The sequence below is a fragment of the Mesoplodon bidens genome (assembly GCF_964165515.1).
Source record: "Mesoplodon bidens genome assembly, chromosome: 6".
In the NCBI taxonomy this organism is placed as follows: domain Eukaryota; kingdom Metazoa; phylum Chordata; class Mammalia; order Artiodactyla; family Ziphiidae; genus Mesoplodon; species Mesoplodon bidens.
In genome coordinates this window covers 25,114,174-25,132,534 of record NC_138162.1, presented here as the reverse complement: position 1 = coordinate 25,132,534, position 18,361 = coordinate 25,114,174, and the positions used below count along the sequence as shown (strand labels likewise).

At 42.6% G+C, this 18,361-nt stretch overlaps 1 protein-coding gene across 1 annotated transcript in view; it reads left to right on the top strand.

Moving 5' to 3' along the window:
- Nucleotides 1-18,361, top strand: part of GABBR2 (gamma-aminobutyric acid type B receptor subunit 2) — a gene marked incomplete at its 5' end in the record, with an annotated part of 369,129 nt that overhangs the window by 222,775 nt on the left and 127,993 nt on the right. The window lies entirely within an intron of this gene.

Genomic DNA, 18,361 nt, shown 5'->3' with positions numbered 1-18,361 from the left:
ACTTGCTCTGAGCTTCAAGATTCTCAGCTGGGAAATGGGGATAATAATATCTGTCTTGCGTAGAAATCAGGAAAATTAGCAGTGATAAGAATCACTGTTTTTTCTTGAATGCTTATTATGTGCTAGATATGTGCTAAGCCCCCTCCATGTCCCTCTCCACAGCCCCTGAGACCCCTCCCTCAAAAAAGGCTCCACAGAGCACCAAATACCCGAGAAGTCCTTTTTGTCCATGGTGCAAATTCACAGACTGAGCCTTAGAGCGGGATGAGATTTGCCAGGGGTCCCACCAGTAGCATTGAGGCAAAGCTGTCTCAAAACGTGGGTACACTTTATGTAGATTAGCTCGATGATGTATGCCTAATGTTAGGCCCGTGTAAGCACTCAGTAAATGCTGGTGGTGGTTGTAGTTAATAATGGTCTCGCTGCATCCATATGCCATCTGTAGGAAGTAGGTGCTATTATCATCCCATAAATGTGAGGGGCCTGAAGCTCAGAGCATTTAAGTACCACAGCTAATCAGAGGTAGAGCTGGGATTTGAGCCTGGGTCTAGCTCTTAATTGCTGCATCACACTACCTTCTGGTAATGGCCATAAATGGTAGTTATTCATGTCTCATGATGATGTATTTGTCACTGACTCTGCTCCCAGAAAATAAGGAAAATTTGCTTAAAGAATAGGTTGAAATGGACTCTAAAGTGCTGTCCTTTGTTCTAATTTGAAGAGTCATTTAGAGAATCAGTCTCTCTTGGGAGTAAATAAGATGAGATGATTTATGTATTTCTTACATGTTCGTGTTCTTTTGTGCGTACGCTCAGGCTTGCTTTGTTGGTCTGACAGGCCAGGGCTTGTGCAGGTGCTGAATGTAGACTGTGGTGTGGACACCAAGGTAGTAAAATGGGCTCCTTGTCCTGGAGCCTGTGGTCCAGATACAGGGTTGAGGCCTGGACTCAAATGACAGGAAGAGGTTAAAAGTGCTCAGCACCATAGGAGAGACTGTGTGAGCCCAGAGGGATTTCTGTGACCTTTGATGAAATAGTCATGGAAGGCTTTTTGGAAGTGGCAGCATTTGAGCTGTGCCTTAGACATGCAGAGAGGGGCTGGTGGTCCGGCCAGATGGAACATGGTGAGCATGGGAAAGATGCATGCGTGCAGCAGGGACAGTTACTTTGTCGGGAATATTGGATGGGAGGATGATGAAGCTGGGAAGGTAAGTTGGGGCCCAGTTCTGTAGGGAAAAGCTAAGGAGGCTGGCTTTTATCTTAAAGGCCAGTGATATTCTCCAAGTGCGCCTTGACCAGTAGTACCAGCATCTCCTGGGAGCTGGTTAGAAATGCAAATTCCTGAGCCTAACCCTAGACTCACTGGATCAGAATCTCCAGGGTTGGGGCCCAGCCATCTGTGGTTTAACAGACCCTCCAGGTGATTCTAATGCACACTAGAGTTTGAGAACCACTGCTCTGGGCATTGGGGAGCATTGAGGTTTGCTATAAGAAGGATATTTCCACATTCCTGAGTAGAGCCTCTCTTGACCTGAGACCTGGGCATCTGCTCCACAGTTTGAAGTAAAGGCTCTAATTAGTCATCAGCAAAAGACATGTCTAGACTAGACTCAGACTAGAAGCTTTAACAACTTTCCTTGGCCCAGTGGTTTCAAAAATTATTTTTTTATCCTCAGAACATTTTGTTTATAAAATTTTACCTAGTGCCTGGTATATAAGATAAATTAAAGAGGAGATTCTCAGGTGAATGGAAGAAGAGCCCAAAGCCCTGCCTGATCAGCCCCCTCCATGTCCCGCCCCACAGCCCCTGAGACCCCTCCCTCAGAAAGGCTCCACAGAGCACCAAATACCTCGGAAGTCCTTTCTGTCCATGGTACAAATTCACAGACTGAGCCTTAGAGAGGGGTGGGATTCGCCAGAGGTTCCACCGGTAGCATTGTGGTAAAGCTGTCTCAAAACATGGATATACTTTTTCAGGTCATCGTCACACTTTGTTTCATATTTTATAGAATGAGTTCTTAGTATCCCAAGTTGAAATGGCCAGATAGAGAGCTACAGAATCTAGGAAGCCTCTCATAATCCTAGAACTCGGCATATTGTCTAGATGCCTGATGTACCTTAGGTGGAAACCATTTATAACTACTCCTAAGTGCTGTCAAATAATACATAACCCCTACTTGATGAGCAATTAGATGAGGCTGCCTGAAATGCTTTACCCAGCTTGAAGATGAGTTTCTTTTTAATGGGAAATTCCTTGACACATATTTTTGCCGGCTCTGGTCTGTGACTCTGATCTGTGACTCTGTGGTCTGGTCTGTGATAATTCAGCGAATGTCAGAACTGAAAGCGATCTTAGAGATCCTCAGATTTAGCCCCTTTGGGTTGTGGATGAGTATCTGAGGTACAGAGGGGGAGTTTCAAAGCCACACGGAAAGAAGGTTTGATTCAGGCAGGATGGTGGTTCAGATGGGCCTGCCCCGACCATACTCCGTGCCCTCTCCCTCCTCTTTGTACAAGTCCTCCATTAGTTGAGAAAGAGATTGCAATAGTGGAACATTTCTTCAGGTTTTTTTCCCCTTCCTCCTTATCCCCTTTGTCACATATTAATATGTGCTTGTCACTGGGCTGTAAAATTGTCTTCTGATCAGAGAAAAAAGGCCAAAATAAAAAGTGTCCCTGTGATCCAAGGAGACCACGGAAGGCCAAGTTCAGCCATAAATAAAGAGTTAGGAAAGGAACAGGAGGTAGAAATAAATTGAAGCGTTTTCTGTTTGCTGAAGGGTTTTCATTATACAGCACACACGGTATCCATTTTTCCACTCTCAGGCAGACACTTTATTCTGGGTCACCCTCATTCAGCATGTTTACTATACGGAAAATCGTTTAAACACATTAAATTAATTATATCCATGACTCAATTTCAATTGATTCAGTATGCACTCTCGCCTGGGAGCTGGGCCTGTGGCTGCCGGTTGGCGTGTTGAAGAAGAGATTTCTTCCAGGCATCCCAGATCAGGAATCTGGCTTAGCTTGGGGCCCAGCTCTCTTTTATTTTCTAAGGAGCTCTCCTCCCAGCTACCCTCCTCCGAGAACACTGGAGAACATGTCCCCACCTACGCACTGATGGCCTAGGGGTCCTTCCACCTCTGATTCCCTGAGTACACAGTTCTGAGTTCTGGCCCTGTCATTACCTCTCTCTGGTCTGCAGATTTCAGAATGCTTTCTCACCTGGAAACCCTTCTTCTGCCAAACATGTGACAGAAACTCAGGCTCGAATTGGCTGTTAGGTCTCAAAAGCCCAGAGCATTCTGAGAATCCCAGCTCAGCAGCGTTCATCTAGGGCAAGGATTCCTAAACTTCTCTATATATGAGAATCTCCCAGGAGCTTCGTTAAAAATTCAGATTTCCTAGCCCTGCGTCAGAACTTCTGATCCAGTGGCTTTGCCGTAGCGCCAGAACATCCCCATTATTAACAAGCAGTCCCGGTGAGTCTTAAGTAACAACCTTGAGAATTGCTTGGAGCTCTGTTGGATGTTTACATGCATGCACACACACACACACACACACACACTCTTTTTGATTTTAAACCTGTCAGAGATATATTCGTTCCTCCATTCATTCGCTCCTTAGCAGACCCTGTGCTGGGAGCTGGGAGCACAGAGAGGAATAACATGGTCTGTCCCTCAAGGGCTCCCTGCCCAGTCAGGGAGAGACAGTAAATGAACAATTGCTGGGCACTGTTCAAGGTCAACCCAACACCCTTGGAGGGAGGGCTTCATTCTGCTTATGGGAGTAAAGACCAAGGAGCTGTCCTCGATTTTCACAGTTCAGTGAGCAAAATTCCATGTGTGGGTAACTGCAAGGTGCCTATGCTATAGGTTCTCCCTGTGCCATGTGCTGAGGAGCAAGGGTACAGTGCCAGGCTCCCCCCCCGCACCCAGCACTCAGGGCCATGTACTGTGGCTTAATAGACTCCTCCAAATAGGCTTTTCTACCAGAGAGGCACTAAATTCAACACAAGCTTATATCCATAACCCTTCAAAGCTGGCTTCGGAACATGTGCTAAGTTTCCAGGTGAAAAAATCAAAGCTTAAATTTTCTTTGGATGATCATTTTTTAATTCCTTCCAGTTTCCAGTCTCTTTTTAAAAAGGTGATGTACCAGATCTCAAAATGGGCACATCCTTTGAGTATGTCAGACCAAGATACAATGGCTCTAACCAGCAGTATTCCCCCTTTAGTAAATGTTTCTTCTGGTTTGTCTTTTAAAACGACACCATATTTACTTTGTGGTGCGAATGACAGAGGCTACATTAATAGAATCTCATTATACCCTATTGTGAAGGTGTAATGTGTGTAATAGTTTCTCTGGGAAGTCACTGAGAGTATGCACCCCAGGTTTGGCTGGGGGCTGTGAGGCTTCCAAGAGCACCTGGCCATAGAGAAATTGAAAAGGCTGCTGGTAATATCTTTGTGAAAAGAGGGCCCATTCTTGCTAAACTAGTTCCTGTGATCACCTCCTCACTCCCTATGGGTGGACCTCATATAGAAGCAATCACAGCTGCAAAGAGGGTGACCCATGTGTTCCTCCAAATAATAGACCCTATCTTCATCCTCTGCCCAGCCTCTCTCAACCAGCTGTGTCTGGACATCTCAATTTAACATCTGTCAGGAGAGGCCGGCAGCCTTAGGTTCAGGCAGTCACCTCTGAAAGCTGTTATTGCTAATTGATCTCACCAAGAAGGTGATGAAGACAGCAGGTGGCAATTTCCAGAGTTTATTGATCTATTTGTGTTTGTTGCTGAAGAGCGGGAATCCAGCCTTTGCCAGTGTGTCCCTTAAACTTCAAGTTTTTATGCAAGATTTTTAAAAAATTATCTCTCCTAAGCCTCAAATACTGCCCCCCTCCTCCCCCACTAACATTTTACCTGAAAAGAGCACATCCTAGAGTAAGCTCAGTTTGGTTGGGATTTGCAATCACTAAGTTCTTGGAACCAGGTGGTTAGAGGAAGCCAACCAGCTCCTCATCCCAGGGAGATCGTGTGTTGGCTGAAGCCCCATTTATTTCACAACCACTGTTGCCTGGCCCTACTGTGACCCTGAAGTTGTGCAGTTGATTTTTTATCAAATAGGAAGTACACTACTCACATGCACGCACACACACACACGAGTGAGTTAAACATCATCTTGTTCAAGTCGGCCCATCTCTCCTGCCTCTCTGATCTTTAGGGGTCCTGGTTTTATTCTCCAATACAGACGCTTCCCACCAGCCACCCATTCGTGCCTTATATTTGATATCATCATTTAGCCTATAGATTATTTTTTTAGGTTGAATTTGAGTGAGACAAGAAAAAGAGCGCTAGGAGCTCCATCCAGAGGTAGAGAAAACCCTACCAATTTAGGATTTGACCCCTTTGGGGGCTGGTCATTCAACCAGTCATGACTCCGTCCCCTGGACTCTCATGATTCCACCTGTTTCGATTTTATCCTTGACACAGTCACTAGAGAGCTTGTCAGAAGCTCTGCCGTGGTCCAAGTGTGATGTGCCAACTGCATGTCCTAGAAAGTGGGACTTGTCCCAGTGACCTTGTGCTAGCTCCCAGCACTACTCAGGGTTTTACGTTCTAAGAGACCCTCTTTCATGAGCCTTTCTTGGCTGTTGCCCAAGATTAACAGCAAACCCTTCCAGAACTTCCTCTGCACCCCACTTGTCTCCACCCCATCCCAGACCCAGGGAGTTCCACTGGAATTGCATTATACACAAAGTTAACGTAGGAGCTAGTTTGGAAACCTAATCTCTCACCCTTTATTCCCTGGCTAAGCAGCCCACCCGCAAACTCAGATAAAATGCACATTTCCCAGGGCATGGCCAGTGAAAACTGTAAGAGGAAATGCAGATTTGAAAAGTCAGGCAAAAAGAGGCCACAGTCCAGTCCAGCACTTTCCCTGTGTGACCTCAGGGAAATTGTTTACCTTTCTGTGCCTCAGGTTCCTCATCTATGCAGGGAAATATAATCTACTTCGTAGGGTTGATATGAGAAATAACGACTGTGTTTAGCACCCTATAACTGCATCATCATCATTACTATTATTATTACTACTACTGCTATTACAATAGTGATTTTTCAAAGCACAGTTTATGTGGGTCTTAATCAAGGAAAGTTCGTAATCAAGTCCAACAATCATTCTATACCTCCCAAGTGCCAGTCTGTTTCACATACATTATCTCATTTAATTCTCAACAATAAACAAATCTATGAACTTGTATTAAGTTTGCAGGAACACTTTCGAGTTCTCTAACTGCTGCTGCCATTCACTCTGGGGATTCGATAGCCACCTTAAATGTGGAAGGCATCTGCTCACAGACTTCCCTCTGTTCCTCCCTTTAGTCTAGCTCGATGCCACTCAAAGCCCCATGGCCCTAAGAATTATACACAATACATACACAATATACACAATACATATATACAGCATCATACACAAAAACTAACGGCAGCAGATGCTGTTGGTGCCCAGCCAGACCTTCTGGGATCCCTTTTAGGAGTTTGGTGAGGCTTGCCCATCCCCGAGCTGTGCAGGTACCCCTGCTAATATCCCACACCTTGGGCGATTGGAGCCTCCTGGACTGGAGGTGCCTGGGATTCACACCCCACCCCCCAGCAGCCTGAAGCGATGACTGGCTGGTGTGGTGGTATGACACCAGCGCGATTCGCCTCCAGGGCTCCCTGGACGATTAGGCTGAGGCTTGCCTCGCCTGAAAACACATCGGAGCTTGGCCTCTTCCCTTTTCCTCTCTCCCTTACAGTTTTCTCCTGAGAACATGTCTTTAATCAATCGCTTGCACACGATTCCCTGTCCTAGGCTCTACTTCTAGGGGTCCCAATCTAAGACACCTATGTGTCTTTACAGAAAATTTAAACATTTTCAAGAGGGAATTTTTACTGTAAGCTAATTGTTATCTCCGCGTTAAGTTTAGCACCAATCCCCCCATCACCTCCCCCACACCAGGTAGAGGGTTCCAGACTCATCTCCCTTATACGCCATTGCACTCTGCTCCTACCCCTGCCTCTTGCAGTCAGCCTGTGGGAGAGCCATATTCATATCCTCCAATGAATTAGCAGCTCCCAGATTTGTAGCGACCACAGTTTTTCACCCCTCTGGTCCCCACAGTACTTCGTCTACTGCTTTATACCTGGAAGATGCTCAGCAAACACTGGTAACCTTGAGTTAACTTTGTGGGGTTGAATCTGTACATGATTGAGAAATTCAGTCACACTCTCCTACTCTGCTGCCTTCCAGGATTCTATAAACTATAAAGACTTTTTCTACCCAATAAATGATCAGAACTGACAACAGAAGTATTAACAGGGTCTGTAGTTCTCGAATCAGCTGATAGCAATGCCCAGATTATTGCTGTGATAATTTAAGCTGGTGTTACTGTTTCACGCAGGTTGTGGAAATCTCCCTGACATGTGTGTGTGTGTTGGGGTAGGGATGGGGGGCTCTTGCTGGGATGGGATGAGAAACCCATCCTTTACCCCCTCCCCAGTCTCTCCCATCAGCACCTCTCTAGGGCTCAAGTCCCAGAGCCCTCTGTGACTTCAGACTGTCAGGAGCATTTCCTAGAGGTAATTAATTGCTAGTAATAAACAACAACTATAATAATAATCCTCGATGTGACTGCCCTGTGCTCAGGGTACACTTATAGTCTCTATCTCCTTCATTCCTCAATGCAATACATTTATTAACATCATGCGAGCTCCTACTATATCCCAGGCAGCATCCTGAGCACTGTACACGTTCTTGAATGTTATGCTCAGAACAGCCACCCAGCAGGGGATGTGTAATTTTGAGCTCCAGGAGCTCCTCCCAATGAGCTGCATCTGGCTCTTTAACCGATGTCACATCTTTGTCCACATGTCGCTTTCGCAGTGGCCTCCCTGGCACCCTATTTAAAATTGCAGTCTCACCCCTTTCGTTCTTCTTCACAATAGTTACCCCACTTGACATGTGCCCTATTTTACTTATGCACTGTCTGTTTTGTTTTCTGCTGTATCTCTAAGACTTAGAACTGAGTGCCTGGGATATAGTAGGTGCCTAATAAATATTTGTAAGTGAGTTGATGATTTAGATAATTAGCGACCATATCATTATTAAAAAAACAAACAAACAAAAACAGGCTGAGCAGATAAATGATTTACCCAGCATCCTATAGGTAGCCAGTGACAGAGTTTATTCAAAGCTGCCCAATCTGGCTGACTCAAAAGCCCATGTTCTTAACCATTTAGGTGTCAGGTCTATTCATTCAGCTAGCATTCCCAGCATCCCTTATCTGCCAGGCCTGGGCCAGGCAGGAGGAGTAAAACTGTCCAAACAACCATAGGAGATGCAGGGGAGGGAGAGCAGGAACCATTCTCCCCATGTTAATAGTGGAGGATATTATGGTCCCCTCTCTGCACTGGGTTATATGTGTGTCCATCTGCCCTTTCCCACTGGACAGTGAGCCTTTGAGCCCCTTGCCTGGGACTGGGGCCTGTAATCCTCCTTGTACCCCTGGTGCCTTATATCATACTGGCTCTTAGTCTATGAAACACATGTTTGTTGACTGAATGAATTAGGAAATTGTAGTTCAGCAAGGCAAAGTAGCTGTGCTTGGGTCCCACGGTGCATAGCTGGTGAGCCTTGTTCAGATCTACGTCCTAGGTCTTCTGATTCTAAATGCAAGTGTCTCCAAACCTTGTGTTCTTGGGTGCTGCTTGGCTGCTCTCCCCCCATTTATTTAAACACAATTACAAATGACTGTAGATAATGTACAGCACGGGGAAGAAACCTACTCCTTCTGCTGTTAGATAAATTTGAAAGATCAAAATAATGTGGTTTAGCAATTTGTTTGAATTGATGCCTAGCCTTCCAAAGGCTTGCAAGTGTGATTTCCTCAAGTCAGGGAAAAAATAGCTGTTTCCTTATGAGAAGCAGTGTGGGGGAGTATATCATCTTATGAGAGCTTCAGCAGAGCCCTGTGTACAGCTTCTGTCCGGGTCCCTGAGAGAAACAGACAAAGCGAGGGTTCAATGACATGGTAGTTGTAGTAACATTACTGCAATGACAAATGTCATGATAATAGGAATAGCTAACAGTGTTGAGTGCTCACTCTATGGTGGGTACTCTGCTAGGTATTTAATACATTTAAGATGTATTATCTCATTTAGTTCTCATAATAACCCCTGTTAGGAGTTGAATTGTGTCCCCCCCAGAATCCATATGTTAAACTCCTAATGCAAAGTATCTCAGAATGTGACCTTATTTGGAAATAGGGTCATTATAGATGTAATTAGTCAAGATGAGGCCATACTGGAGTAGGATAATCCAATACAACTAGTGTCCATATAAAAAGGGGAAATTTGGAGACAGACATGCACACAGGGAGAACCCCATGCGAAGATGAAGCCAGAGATGGAACAACGCCTCTATAAGCCAAGGAATGCTGACGATTGCCAGCAAACTACCAACAGCTGGGGAACAGATTCTCCCTCACAGCCCCCAGAAGGAACCAACCCTGCTGACACCTGGATCTTGGACCTCTAGCTCCTGGAACTGTGAGACAAGAAATTTCTTTTTAAGTCACCCAGTCTGTGGTATTTCGTTAACGGCAGCCCTGCTAAACTAATATAACCCCACACAGTGGAGACTGTTATTATCACCATTTTGCAGGCAAGAAAACTGAGAGGTTAAATAGTTTACCCAACGTCACAGAGCTCGTGAGAGAAGAGCTGGGATTTGGACACAGGTGTTCTAACTTAGACCCTCACTTGTAACTGTCATCCTGCGCCTATACAAGCTCTCCTCCATTAGGGGGCAAAAGAATGAGCCAGAGGTGAACAGAGCTGAAATGAACCAATGAGACCATCACCCCCACCACCTCACTTTGCAGGTGGGGAGATCGTGGCCCTTGAGGACCTGCTGAATAATAATAAGGCTGAAGCCAGGACCCTGGCCCGTCATTTCTAGGCGGGGACCTCCTTGATGCCCAGCTGCTGCCATCTAGAGGAATGTTCTACACATCTCAGTTTAGCCAGATTATCCTGGAAGCAGTAGGCAGTACCTTACATTTTACTCACTCTTCCCTGACTGGGGAGAGGGAGGGTATTTTTACGACCCTCTTATTCATGTGTGTATATATATACACACACACATATTTCTTTTTCTGATTACTAAAATAATAACACGTTCATTATAGAAAATGTAAAAAGCACAAGACAAGCACCAAAAAGAAAATCAAATCACCCGTAACTTCATCATTCAGACAGACCTGTGGGGTACTGTAAGCACTTACACTTCACACTCAGATGTGCTCTTTAAAAAAAAAAAAATTTCCCTTCCAACCATCTGTTTTGATCCCTCACATTATAAAGCTTCTTCTGTGGCAATGGTTCTCACTCTTTTAACCCCATCTTTCCTTTTTTTAAAATTATGATCAAATATACATGACATAAAATTTACCATTTTAACCATTTGTGAGTATACAATTCAGTGACCTTAAACATATTCTCACTGTTGTGACACCATCAGGACGTCCGTCTCCGGAATGTTTTCCTCTTTTGCAAACAGAAACTCTGTCCTCATTGAACAGTAACTCCCCATTAGTTGTGATCATGTTAAAGCTATTATTTATTATGAGAATAGTTATTCATTATTTTCAGAAGTGTTTGTAAAGATATCATAAGTAATTTGCTAACTAATTTTATAGGGAAACTGTAGTATTTGCAAGCTATCTCTAACCAAATAGTTATTAGCCCAGCAAAAGTTTGGTTGCCCTTTCATACAGAGACCTAAGAATGTACATTTTTATTTTTTATTTTTATTTTTTTGTGGTACGTGGGCCTCTCACTGTTGTGGCCTCTCCCGTTGTGGAGCACAGGCTCCGGACGCGCAGGCTCAGCGGCCATGGCTCACGGGCCCAGCTGCTCCACGGCATGTGGGATCCTCCCGGACTGGGGCACAAACCCGTGTCCCCTGCATCGGCAGGCAGACTCTCAACCACTGCGCCACCAGGGAAGCCCAGAATGTACATTTTTAAATGTTGAGAGTATAAATAGTGAGCAAACATTTTAAAGTAAGTAATATAGTTAAACATTAGTGATATTCCCACTGTTGAGGGAAATCCTTAGATAAAGATATACCCAGATCCTGTATGGAAAACATCCGAAGAGGTCCATAATACATCCCATGCATTTCTCTCTGCTTTAGGCCGGAATACCCCCTCAGTGCGTGTCAAGGTATGTTAGCCTGTGAGCTTGCTAAGCAGGAGGGAAGTTTTCTATGATCAGGGGAGGACAGCTGACATAAATTTCAGCTGACAAGTTGCACAGCTTTGAACACTGATGGATGCCAGCTCTGCCTGTGTGTGCTTGAGCAGAGGTTACTCAGACACACTTGGATGTGACCCCCTGCGCCTGCCTGGCTAATGGCCAGCCCTGAGCAAGGCGGATGGAAGAAGCTGAAAAAATCCATATTCTCATGGAATTGCAACACCCCCTCACCCCCTTTCTTCTTTCTCAATGGAATTCAATCTTCCTAGAATTCTTGCTTAAAGCAGTATTTGGTAACGTTAAACTAAAACAAAGCAGCCAGTTATTTAACCAGCAAAATGGGTTTATATGGGAGCAGCAAAGAATTGCAATTCAGGACATGCAACTAAGGCAAACCACTTACAAGTCCAGTTCAGCAAGGCAGAGGAAACTCTTTTATAGAGGAGAAGGGGAAGTTGGGAGGGGCTGTTATAAACAGAAATCCATTGGCGGAAACTGAGAGTTGGAAGTATAGTGGCTTTTTATTGGCTGAGTTGTGACAGTCTCTCATTGACTGAGCTGTTGCCAGGCAAGAAGAAATCTTCATTCCTCCTGCTGGTGGTATTAAAGTAGGGTCACTTCCTGCCAGAGATGCAAGGCATGTCTCTTCCTGTTGGGATGTATATTGACAGAGTGAATATAATGAGTGAGTGATTTGTATGTGAGAACTCCCCCTTCTGGCCTCCCGAGGACAATTTAGTGAAATTTTATTAATTTTCACAGCGAGTAGAGACCTGGAGTCTAGAGAGAGCAGTGTAAATTCTGGAGGGGGAGCTGGGTGTGGGGGTAAGGTGGGGAGAGGACTTGGAGGGGGAGGTGCCCACTTTTGTCTTCCTAGGAGACAATAGCATGAAATACTTAGGAGCACAGTCTCTGGAGACAGACTTCCTAGGTTCACATCTATAAAATGGGATAACACCTTAGATTGGGGTCCCTGTAAACAGACTCAGGGACAGAGTCTTACATGCAGAAGGTTTGTGGGAGAATGAGCTTAGGAAATATACTGTAAGGAAGTGAGGGTGGCAGGATTGGGCAGAGCAAGAAGTTGATCTGAAGTTTGCAACTGAGGCCGCAGCTGATCCTAGAGTTCTGGAGCTGGGATGGCCCTCAGAGTTGTCCAAATGGAGGCACGGGGCCTTTGGATATTCTCACTAGCCAGTCACTGGCCATGGATGGGCCCAGGAGGGGTGTGTCCTTGGGCAAGGCAGCTCCCCATGGTAGAGGGATAGCTGGGACCCTCAGTATCCAATATTCCCAGGAGTTGGGGGATGGTGCTTCAGCCAGAAAGAGGGAATCTGAGCAGATTCAGATCCCTGACAGATAACAACAGGGTGTACCTTAAAGGGTTGTGGGGATTAAAGAGGTTTAGGCATGGAGAGTGCCTGGGACATCCTTGCTAAATTAGTGCGAGGATGATGGGGAAGGATGTATTTGGATACCAGTTGCACACAGTCCTCTAGACCCCCAAACACCTATAATTAATTTTCCAGGAGATATTGGGGTTCGTGGATCCCCATATCACTGCTTCAGTTGCATTCTTGCAGCTCTTGCCGTTTTTGGTAATTCACATTCTCACAATCATAGGCACAGTAGCAAACATACTCACGCGCACGCACACGCACACACACACACACACACATACTCCTAAATGTGTGATTTATGGGTATTCGTGTTCGTTGTGTGTATAGCAATTTATCAATCTATTCCACTGGTTTTCAAACTTGTTTTTCAAAAGAGATTTTACGGGCTTTACACGTAAGCCCAATATCATTGTCCCTCATTTAATATTTATATTAAAATTACATTTAATGTTACTTTTTTTTTAAATTTGCTCCTTGGAAGACTTTGTTAACCCTCCCTTTTTACTTAAAAATCAGCAAGCAAATTTCTGCAGGAAAAAAGATGAAGCAAAGGCTTAATGGAGAACCTGACCCAAACCATCATTTCAGCTCACCCTGGTCAGGCCTCTGAGAAGGGCCTGAGGATGGCGGCCATGGTGGCATGTCCCCTCACAGTGCCTCAGAGGCAGGAGAGGGGATGATCTTAGCTGGCACCCAGACCTACATTCTTTTTTTAAACAAATAAAGTATAGTTGATTTACAGTATTAGTTTCAGGTGTACAATATAGTGATTCAATATTTTTATAGGTTATACTCCATTTAAAGTTATTATAAAATAATGGCTATATTTCCCTGTATTGTACAATATATCCCTGTTGCTTTTTTATTTTATACATAGTAGTTTCTACCTCTTAATCCCCTACCCCTATCATGCCCCTCCCCACTTCCCTCTCCCCACTGGTAACCACTTGTTGGTTCTCTATGTCTGTTAGTCTGTTTCTCTTTGGTTATATTCATTCATTTGTTTTATTTTCTAGATTCCACATATAAGTAATAACATCAGTATTTGTCTTTCTCTGTCTGACTTATTTCACTAAGCATAATACCCTCTAGATCCCTCCATGTTGTTGCAAATGGCGGGATTTCTTTTTTTTAATGGATGAGTAATAATATTCCATTGTATGTGTATGTGTGTGTATGTATATATATATACACATATATATTTGTATATATATGTATATATCACACTTTCTTTATCCATTCAGCTGTTGATGGATACTTAGGTTGGTTGCTTCCATATCTTGGCTATTGTAAATAATGCTGCTATGTACATTGGGGTGCATGTATCTTTTTTGTGTGTGTTACATCTAAGTTTTATTTATTTTTTTTAACATCTTCATTGGAGTACAGTTGCTTTACAACAGTGTGTTGGTTTGTGCTTTATAACAAAGTGAATCAGCTATACATATATCCCTGTATCTCCTCCCTCTTGCATCTCCCTCCCACCCTCCCTATCCCACCCCTTTAGGTGGTCACAAAGCACCGAGCTGATCTCCCTGTGCTATGTGGCTGCTTCCCACTAGCTATCTATTTTATGTTTGGTAGTGTATATATATCCATGCCATTCTCTCACTTCGTCCCAGCTTACCCTTCCCCCTCCCTGTATCCTCAAGTCCGTTCTCTACATCTGCGTCTTTATCTCTGTCCTGCCCCTAGGTTCTTCAGAACCTTTTTTTTTTAGCTTCCATATATATGTGTTAACATACGGTATTTGTTTTTCTCTTTCTGACTTACTTCACTCTGTATGACAGACTCTAGGTCCATCCACCTCACTACAAATAAATCAATTTTGTTTCTTTTTATGCTGAGTAATAGTCCATTTTATATATGTGCCACATCTTCTTTACCCATTCATCTGTTGATGGACACTTAGGTTGCTTCCATGTCCTGGCTATTGTAAATAGAGCTGCAGTGAACATTGTGATACATGACTCTTTTTGAATTATGATTTTCTCAAGGTATATGCCCAGTAGTGGGATTGCTGGGTCATATGGTAGTTCTATTTTTAGTTTTTTAAGGAACCTCCATACTGTTCTCCATAGTGGCTGTATCAATTTACATTCCCACCAACAGTGCAAGAGGGTTCCCTTTTCTCCACACCCTCTCCAGCATTTATTGTTTGTAGATTTTTTGATGATGGCCATTCTGACCAGTGTCAGGTGATACCTCATTGTACTTTTGATTTGCATTTCTCTAATGATTAGTGATGTTGAGCATCCTTTCATGCGTTTGTTGGCTATCTGTATATCTTCTTTGGAGAAATGTCTATTTAGATCTTCTGCCCATTTTTGGATTGGGTCGGTTGGTTTTTTGATATTGAGCTGCATGAGCTGCTTGCATATTTTGGAGATTAATCCTTTGTCAGTTGCTTCATTTGCAAATATTTCCTCCCATTCTGAGGGTTGTCTTTTCATCTTGTTTATGGTTTCCTTTGTTATGCAAAAGCTTTGAAGTTTCATTAGGTCCCATTTGTTCATTTTTGGTTTTATTTCCATTTCTCTAGGAGGTGGGTCAAAAAGGATCTTGCTGTGATTTATGTCATAGAGTGTTTGCCTATGTTTTCCTCCAAGAGTTTTATAGTGTCTGGCCTTACATTTAGGTCTTTAATCCATTTTGAGTTTATTTTTGTGTGTGGTGTTAGGGAGTGTTCTAATTTCATTCTTTTACTTGTAGCTGTCCAGTTTTCCCAGTACCACTTATTGAAGAGGCTGTCTTTTTTCCATTGTATATTCTTGCCTCCTTTATCAAAAATAAGGTGACCATATGTGCGTGGGTTTATCTCTGGGCTTTCTATCCTGTTCCATTGATCTATATTTCTGTTTTTGTGCCAGTACCATACTGCCTTGATTACTGTAGCTTTGTAGTATTGTCTGAAGTCTAGGAGCCTGATTCCTCCAGCTCCGTTTCTCTTTCTCAAGATTGCTTTGGCTATTTGGGGTCTTTTGTGTTTCCATACAAATTGTGAAATTTTTTGTTCCAGTTCTGTGGAAAATGCCATTGGTAGTTTCATAGGGATTGCATTGAATCTGTAGATTGCTTTGGGTAGCAGAGTCATTTTCACAATGTTGATTCTTCTAATCCAAGAACATGGCATATCTCTCCATCTGTTTGTATCATCTTTAACTTCTTTCATCAGTGTCTTATACTTTTCTGCATACAGGTCTTTTGTCTCCTTAGGTAGGTTTATTCCTAGGTATTTTATTCATTTTGTTGCAATGGTAAATGGCAGTGTTTCCTTAATTTCTCATTCAGATTTTTCATCATTAGTGTATAGGAATGCAAGAGATTTCTGTGCATTAATTTTGTTTCCTGCTACTTTACCAAATTCATTGATTAGCTCTAGTAGTTTTCTGGTAGCATGTTTAGGATTCTCTGTGTATAGTATCATGACATCTGCAAACAGTGACAGCTTTACTTCTTCTTTTCCAATTTGGATTCCTTTTCTTTCTTTTTCTTCTCTGATTGCTGTGGCTAAAACGTCCAAAACTATGCTAAATAATAGTGATGAGAGTGGACAACCTTGTCTTGTTCCTGATCTTAGAGGAAATGGTTTCACTTTTTCACCATTGAGAACAATGTTGGCTCTGGGTTTGTCATATATGACCTTTACTATGTTGAGGTAACTTCCCTCTATGCCTACTTTCTGGAGGGTTTTTATCATAAATGGGTATTGAATTTTGTTGTAAGCTTTTTCTGCATCTATTGAGATGATCATATGGTTTTTCTCCTTCAATTTGTTAATATGATTTATCACATTGATTGATTTGCATATATTGAAGAATCCTTGCATTCCTGGGATAAACCCCACTTGGTCATGGTGTATGATCCTTTTAATGTGCTATTGGATTCTGTTTGCTAGTATTTTGTTGAGGTTCTTTGCATCTATGTTCATCAGTGATATTGGCCTGTAGTTTTCTTTCTTTGTGATCTTTGTCTGGTTTTGTTATCAAGGTGATGGTGGCCTCGTAGAATGAGTTTGGGAGTGTTCCTCCCTCTGCTATATTTTGGAAGAGTTTGAGAAGGATAGGTGTTAGCTCTTCTCAAATGTTTGATAGAATTCACCTGTGAAGCCATCTGGTCCTGGGCTTTTGTTTGTTGGAAGATTTCTAATCACAGGCTCAATTTCATTGCTCATGATTGGACTGTTTATATTTTTTTATTTCTTCCTGGTTCAGTCTCAGAAGGTTGTGCTTTTCTAAGAATTTGTCCATTTCTTCCAGGTTGTCCATTTTATTGGCATATAGTTGCTTGTTGTAATCTCTTATGATCCTTTGTATTTCTGCAGTGTCAGTTGTTACTTCTCCTTTTTCATTTCTAATTCTATTCATTTGAGTCTTCTTTTTTATCATGATGAGTCTGCCTAATGTTTTATCAATTTTTTTTATCTTCTCAAAGAACCAGCTTTTAGTTTTATTGATCTTTGCTATTGTTTCCTTCATTTCTTTTTCACTTATTTCTGATCTGATCTTTATGATTTCTTTCCTTCTGCTAACTTTGGGGGTTTTTTGTTCTTCTTTCTCTAATTGCTTTAGGTGTAAGGTTAGGTTGTTTATTTGAGATGTTTCTTGTTTCTTGAGGTAGGATTGTATTGCTATAAACTTCCCTGTTAGAACTGCTTTTGCTGCATCCCATAGGTTTTGGGTCGTCGTGTTTTCATTGTCATTTGTTTCTAGGTATTTTTTAGTTTCCTCTTTGATTTCTTCAGTGATCTCTTGGTTATTTAGTAGCGTATTGTTTAGTCTCCATGTGTTTGTGTTTTTTACAGAGTTTTTCCTGTAAATGATATCTAGTCTCACAGCATTGTGTTTGGTAAAGATACTTGATACGATTTCAATATTCTTAAATTTACCAAGGCTTGATTTGTGACCCAAGATATGAGCTATCCTGGAGACTGTTCCACGAGCACTTGAGAAGAAAGTGTATTCTGTTGTTTTTGGATGGAATGTCCTATAAATATCAATTAAGTCCATCTTGTTTAGTGTGTCATTTAAAGTTTGTGTTTCCTTATTTATTTTCATTTTGGTTGATCTGTCCATTGGTGAAAGTGGGGTGTTAACGTCCCCTACTATGATTGTGTTACTGTCGATTTCCTCTTTTATGGCTGTTAGCATTTGCCTTATGTATTGAGGTGCTCCTATGTTGCGTGCATAAATATTTACAATTATTATGTCTTCTTCTTGGATCGATCCCTTGATCATTATGTAGTGTCCTCTTTGTCTCTTGTAATAGTCTTTATTTTAAAGTCTATTTTGTCTGATATGAGAATTGCTACTCCAGCATTGTTTTGATTTCCATTTGCATGGAATATCTTTTTCCATCCCCTCACTTTCAGTCTTTATGTGTCCCTAGGTCTGAAGTGGGTCTCTTGTAGACAGCATATATGCGGGTCTTATTTTTGTATCCATTCTGCCAGTCTGTGTCTTTTGGTTGGAGCATTTAATCCATTTACATTTAAGGTAGTTATTGATATGTATGTTCCTATTACCCTTTTCTTAATTGTTTTGGGTTTGTTATTGTAGGTCTTTTCCTTCTCCTGTGTTTCCTGCCTAGAGAAGTTCCTTTAGCATTTGTTGTAAAACTGGTTTGGTGGTGCTGAATTCTCATAGCTTTTGCTT